The sequence below is a fragment of the Neomonachus schauinslandi genome, chromosome 2, assembly GCF_002201575.2.
Source record: "Neomonachus schauinslandi chromosome 2, ASM220157v2, whole genome shotgun sequence".
NCBI lineage: Eukaryota > Metazoa > Chordata > Mammalia > Carnivora > Phocidae > Neomonachus > Neomonachus schauinslandi.
Genome location: NC_058404.1, coordinates 162,323,223 through 162,330,032, shown reverse-complemented (window position 1 = coordinate 162,330,032; position 6,810 = coordinate 162,323,223). Strand labels below are relative to the sequence as shown.

At 45.0% G+C, this 6,810-nt stretch overlaps 1 non-coding gene across 1 annotated transcript; it reads right to left on the bottom strand.

The window, feature by feature from the left end:
• Positions 1 to 6,059: 6,059 nt before the first annotated feature.
• Positions 6,060 to 6,181, bottom strand: LOC123324247. The gene has a single exon (XR_006539727.1). It is a non-coding gene; the product is annotated as a small nucleolar RNA SNORA26 (small nucleolar RNA).
• Positions 6,182 to 6,810: the final 629 nt, after the last annotated feature.

Below are 6,810 nucleotides of genomic sequence, written 5' to 3'. Positions count from 1 at the left end.
TTTTTTTTTTTTGAAGATTTTATTTATTTATTTGAGAGAGAGAATGAGATAGAGAGAGCATGAGAGGGGGGAGGGTCAGAGATAGAAGCAGACTCCCTGCTGATCAGGGAGCCCGACATGGGACTCGATCCCGGGACTCCAGGATCATGACCTGAGCCGAAGGCAGTCGCTTAACCAACTGAGCCACCCAGGCACCCCAGAAAGGAAGTCTTAAACAGACAACAAAGGATGGGTGTATGTCAAAAGGATGTAGGAGCCAACTTGAAAGAGCTCTCAGGGGCCAAAGCTGGGACAATTTGAGCACGAGTAGAAATGATGGTATTGCATTACAGCCAAAGAATAATGTGGATATCCATGATTCCATACTGATAAAAATGATTGAAATAAATCTTCCATTCAGTAGAATTTTTAAAGTAATAAACATAGAAGTAGAAAATCACCATTTAAAGACCATGGTAATAATTGCAACAGGCAAGATCTACTGTTGAATGCTACAATTTTGTGAGTTAAAATGAGAAACAGGACATTTGCATAATACTTCAATTTTGATGTTTTTCATTCATTATACCAAAACTTCTAAAATGGTATCAATTTGCAAACAAAACACTTAAGAACAATGTCTTTTGGAGAGCCATCTTAATTCTATTTGTAGGTTAAGATGTTCAAATCACTCACTATTGTTAACAATCATTCAAAGGATTACTCTTAATTCTAAAAGAATTGATGACAATGGCCCTTGATTTGGGGCATCTTTCACTTTCAGTAAATGTTGATAAATAATTCAGTGAATTGCTAAAACATCCAGTGAGCCTTTTGAGCTGGCTAATAAATAATAAACTCCTTTCCCAACCAATGTATTGTGTTCTGTTGAATAATGACAAAGATATTTTTCCTCTAAGTTTCAAATATAAAAAATGTCTTTGTGTCCATCATTAGTAACTTGAAACTATTTTCTAGGACTTTCCATCCCCTACAAACTTTACATATGGAAGCAGAAAAGCTTCTTATCCTTTAACCCAATATTGTAGGGCTTAACATATCTCAAAACCACTCATGCTATTTGGTAAGACTTCATCCTCCCAATAGACATCTCCTAACCTTCCAACGACTGCACTCTCATTTCACTTTTCCTCATAACTTTGTTCATACTTGACATTGTGAAATTAATGGGCTCAATAAATACATTTGCATGTATGTGTGAGGTGTCTGATGCACCTGAATACTTGAAGGGAAACAAAGCAAGCCAGGACAAGAACTCCCAAATCCTTTTTTTTTTTTTTTAAGATTTTAAAAATTCATTTATTTGACAGAGAGAGAGAGCATGCGAGCACAAGCAAGGGGGACCGGCAGGCAGAGGAAGAGGGAGAAGCAGACTCCCTCCTGAGCAGAGAGCCCATTGTGGGGCTCGATCCCAGGACCCTGGGATCATGACCTGAGCCAAAGGCAGATGCTTAACCGACTGAGCCACTCAGGCACCCCAAGAACTCCCAAATCTAATAATCAACTTTATTCAAAAGTTTTCAAATTTACACCTGACAAGAGTCAATGCAAAAGTTCAAATCTGCCAGAGATTCACATTGGCTATAGGTGAACCCCATCTTACATGGAGCTAAGCAATGCCCATGGTCAACCATGAGGGCTTGGCCTGCATTCTTTCATCTTTACCGCAATCCTCTTCATTGTGATTCAACAAATACATCTGTCTTTGTGAAGCTTACATTCTAGCAGGGAACGGACAACAGGCACTCAAGAGATAATCTAGTTTGTCTTCAGCAGTCACCATGAGCACTGAATCCAAGGGCAGTGGCCATCAACCTTCTCCCAAAATGAAATTAATAAGACTAATTTTTATGGCCAAAAAAGAGGAGTAAGCAGTATTGGCCCTACCCACCCTTTACTGTTTATCTCCATTTTATAGAAGAAAATTGAGGTTATCGTGAATCTAGATTTCTTTTCCTAACATTTTCCCTCAATGGCTTTACACTTCTGCCACTCTGATTTAGCACCCTGCATCCGTCATCTACCACAGGATCCACATACCACACTCGATACTGAAAGCTGCGTGCTTACTTTAATGGCTTCTCCAGGTTCAATGTCAAGAGTTCAGCTGCATTTTGTTTAACATACACAGGAAAGCAACTGATGTAGGACTTCTGCCCAGGAGGTTTTATTATGCTCTGTGCCACTGGAGTAGTCTGTTTCTTCAATCTTTTGACAAAGTTACTATGAGCAATAATCCCACTCTAAGGAGGTACCCAGAATTACTGGATTATTTTTGCATAACTTGAAAGTACTATTTTCTCTATGTAAGTTGTCGGTTTGCTAAAATGTTCACCAGTTTGTTTATATTCAACTTTTTAAAAAGGGGGTGGGACTCTCACTGCCCATGCCCCTTAACATAATCACTTCCAGTAGCTTCTGGCTTATCTACCCTTCTAGACACCAATTCAATAAGGACCCTTTCTCCGGGTTTGGGAATGTCGCATCTAGAAGAAACAATTCTAAACATTTCCAAAGTGACAGAACAAGGATTCGCTGCCGCGGTGTAGGCCTCGGAAACCCGCCAATCGAGAGTTAGCAGTTTACTCTCTGCACTCCAGAATCACCATCTGGATTTATCTGCTGCTTAACAAGGAAGAACATGTACAATCATGGGCAAACATGATTGGTCTATTTGCAAAACCGAGTAACTACACATATGTAGACATACACCCATTATTTCCTCTGCTTTATGGAAGGGAGCACACCACACAGCCCGTTCTGCGTCTTGTTCTTGTTTTTAGTAATGATATAATCTTTAGCAAGTTGTCTACCCTTTGAGTTTATTCAACTGCCAAATGGGGAGGATTTAATAAACGGAAGGACCTCACTATGGGCCGGGACAGATGACGTGTTCAATACAATAAATGTTACCTTGTCCCTACAATCCTCCTGGCTGCAGGCCACGGGAGATCAGATGGCTACACCTCACACCAGACAAACTTCCCCTTCAGACTGGAGATTAAATGCACACGGATCAGGAGAGCACACCAAACCCTCTCAGCTTCAGTGGTTTATAGCTTTCGCCTGAAGGGAAGTAAAGAGAGTCTTCTTATAATAACTCAACTTCAGTTATTAAACATACAGGATCTCAGGTTCAAGTGGCTGGGGGCCTGTGAATGAACAGATTAATAGGAGGAAAGTTTATTATATATGTATGTGGGAGTAGGCTATAAAGGGCGGCTGTCGGAACAGCCAGGGATGAGGTTTTATCTACCAGCTTAATGGGATAGGGAATGGGGTATTAAGGCTTCAGTGGGAAAGTATGGAAGGAGCAGATAGGACTTAACACAGTTCTTCGGGATGTCCTGATACCAAATCAGGCTCCTCCCTTCCAAAAGACTCCCTAGGAGAGGGGTTTATGACAGCTGAATTCTCAGAAAGGCCTGCTTTAGTCATCAAAGAGAAGTTTAAAGTAGGCCTCTTTCCGCAGCTGCTGTTTGTTCAGATGTTCTCAGTTTAAAGCGGTCTTTATGCCCTCCTGGTGGGGCTAGCCCCCTGAGTTCCTTGTCTGAAACCTGACATGAAGTTTCACGAGCTAGCAGCCCAGTGTACTGCTGTGAAGAGGAGATTCGGGCTGGAACTCGGGAGGTAAGAGATCTGTGAACGGAAACACAGATCAGGACAAAGACGAATAAGCAGGGAAGAACAAATCCAAACACATGGCCCCATGGGCCACTGAACCGGTCTCTCACGCCTGAGAATAGGTCAGTCCAATTAAACCATAATTCACTTGTTCGATGTAGATTGTTGACGTGTCCCTTCACACGGTTCAGATGAAACAGGACTTCTTCTGAGTTGTATAGAGGCAGCATTGTTTGCCCATGATTGTACATGTTCTTCCTTGTTGAGCAGCAGATAAATCCAGATGGTGATTCTGGAGTGCAGAGAGTAAACTGCTAACTCTCGATTGGCGGGTTTCCGAGGTCTACACCGCGGCAGCGAATCCTTGTTCTGTCACTTTGGAAATGTTTAGAATTGTTTCTTCTAGATGCGACATTCCCAAACCCGGAGAAAGGGTCCTTATTGAATTGGTGTTGTGATAAATGGGTGGACTGTCCATGATGTCTGGTTGGGTGCATCTATGTGGTGCTACTTTGTTTATTAAGGAGCCTGCGTTTGTGATTTGGTTAGCATTTAAAGTGGGACACCTGGTGAGGGCAGCTGCCAGGTAGCCACGTGCACATCACCCTGACCATTTAGGTGGGAATGCCTTATATACCTTATTACCACCTAAGATAAAAACACCAGAGTTGTCGTCCATGGACAAGGTCAGAGTGGAACGTGTGACCCACCAGGCTGGCATCTGGTGTCCGTCATGACTTCTGTATTTGGTTATGTTGGCATCCACACATCTCCACTTACCATGTGCCTCTGTCAGCCTGTAAGAGCAAAACAGGTTGCAAAATAATCTGGTATAGAAGACCTTTGGTTTGATTTTGGCAGCTGAAGAGATGGGTGTCATTACCTAACCAGGTCATTCCAGAATTTTGGGCCACCCATATGTAGGCTTGGGTATTGGGCAGACCAACCAGGGGAAAAGCCGAGCTATTCCCGGTCCTACTTGTGTGGCCTGCAAACCAGGAATAATGTCCAGTGACTAGGCAAACATCTGCATCATAATAATCAGTCTTGGACCCATTTACAACATCTATAGAAGGTTTGAAGGTGCCCCATCTGTGGAATCAAACCATAGTGTTTGATTACAGTATTGTTTTGGTACGTTACCTAGAAGGGTCCAGTGCCATTTTTATTTTGACTGTGAAGAGGAAAATTTCCCTCCAAAAGCTTCACCGGAGTAAATGACAGACCTTGAGCTTCTGTAGAAGTTTCCTAATGCCAAGTAGAGTGATTTTGTCCTCTTGTTTGTGGATACCGATCCCTTTTCTACATCCACTGTACAGAATGGGTCCACCAGGTATTTCCATGGGCAGGAACAAAAACTAGTTAGGTTCCTGCGCATTATATAGATGTTGATATAACCAGCAATCAGATAAATAGCTAAGGTGTCAGGGTTTGGAAGAGTGGTGGGCGTGGGTAATGGGGTTGTGGTAGAATTGTTGAAAAAGCACCAAGGGTTAGTTGAAGCAAGACACTGTTTGAAAGGGAGCCCACAGTGGAGGAACACAGGGAGGATAGTTCAGGACAAGCAACCTCCAGCCAATCTTTCTGTAAATAAAAGAGGAAGGGTCTTTTAAAAAAGATCTCTAGGTCAGAGAATTTTCCAGGTCAAGGAGAAAGGCTTCAATGGAAAATAAATGAAGACAACCTTCTTGATTCAAGATTTTGGACAAAGCTGCCTACTTCATGGTGCCATCTGCTTCTGGAGCCTGAGTAGGCTCTGGAAATCCTCAATTTGAGGTCACTCATAGGGACATAATTGTTATAGGGGTGATGATCTGGATCTAGCATGGGTGTGTCTTATGTGAATCCTGGAAGATTTTTATTCTGATGACAGTGTAGATGGTTAACAGTATTTCCTAAAGCCTTTCCCAGTGAGCTGATAATGCATATTTTCTTCTAAAAACTTTGATGTATACTCCATCTCCTGGTAGAAAGGTATGGCAAGGCTTGTTAGTAAGTGAAGACCATGTTTTTTTCACCTGTTGATCATATGCTCCAACAGTTCTTACATATAACTAGTCAACATACTGAATTGTTCACTCAAGGCCCCATATGCTCACCCAATCCAGGAATGGAAGGTTTAGAGATGTCAGTAGGCATGGGGTGACCAAAAACTATTTCAAAATGGGTCAGTTTCGAGTATTCTGGATCGGTTGTTTCTACCCAGTGAAGTCTGGCTCCAGAGGCTTTGTGACCTTTGTCAGCCTTCAGATGTTCTCAATTCATAGTCTTCATGTCTTTCTAGTAGGTTGTTCCTGCCTTCAGTGACAAATGCCAACACTTTCACTGAATGTACCATCAATGCTAAGGTTAAGTTTGATTTCATCACTCGTGCTCTGAGCCGTGTTAAAATACCAGGAGGGTGCTTGAACCGAAAGAAAACTTTCCTCTGGTTCAGCTGTGACTCCAGACAGGATCCAAAGAGGAGTTTTACAATCTCCTCCCTGGGTTTTATGGAGACTTATTTTACCCTTCTGTGTTAGCCTCTTAAGGCACCATGTCCACCTCAAGAGGGCACAGGAAAGGGCCTTTTGGGATTTTTACAGGGTTCTCTCTAGGATCCCTGCACGCCTCCCTCGTCAATATCCCCCGGATCTCAGCGCTTTCCGGAAAACCCACCGGAAGCAGCCGTTGTGCGGGGGGAGCCCGGGAACGTGCATTCCCTCTATCCGAAAGGCCCGCCAATTTGGGGCCCTTAGAACCGAACACGTGGGAACCCCGGTCTCTACCCGCCACGTGCTCCGGGCCTAAGTCCCCGTATTTCACCCCAGGACGGGGACCTACCTGCGCGTAGAGCTCAGGCCGCTGCAGCCCCGCACACGTCGGCGACAGACTCCTGGGTCCCCGGGTCGGCTCCCGCAGCCGCAGGCGGGCCGGCCCCGAACCCGCTACAAAGTAGCCGCGGCGGCGCCCTGCGGGAGCAAAGCGCGAGGTTGTCAGGGCGCCCGGGCCTGGGCGCGGGGAGGCCTCCGGGCGGCCCCGCGCGGCGTCTGTGCCTCGCGCGGCCCCGGGACGAGCTGGGCCGCCCGCCCTCCCGGGCCTCCGAGGACTGCTCTACCCCTCCGTTCTGGCCGCCGGGAGCAGCGGAGCTCCGGGCAGGCAAAGCTCGAGGGGACGCGGGGCGAGCGCAGCCCCAGCCGGGCCCGC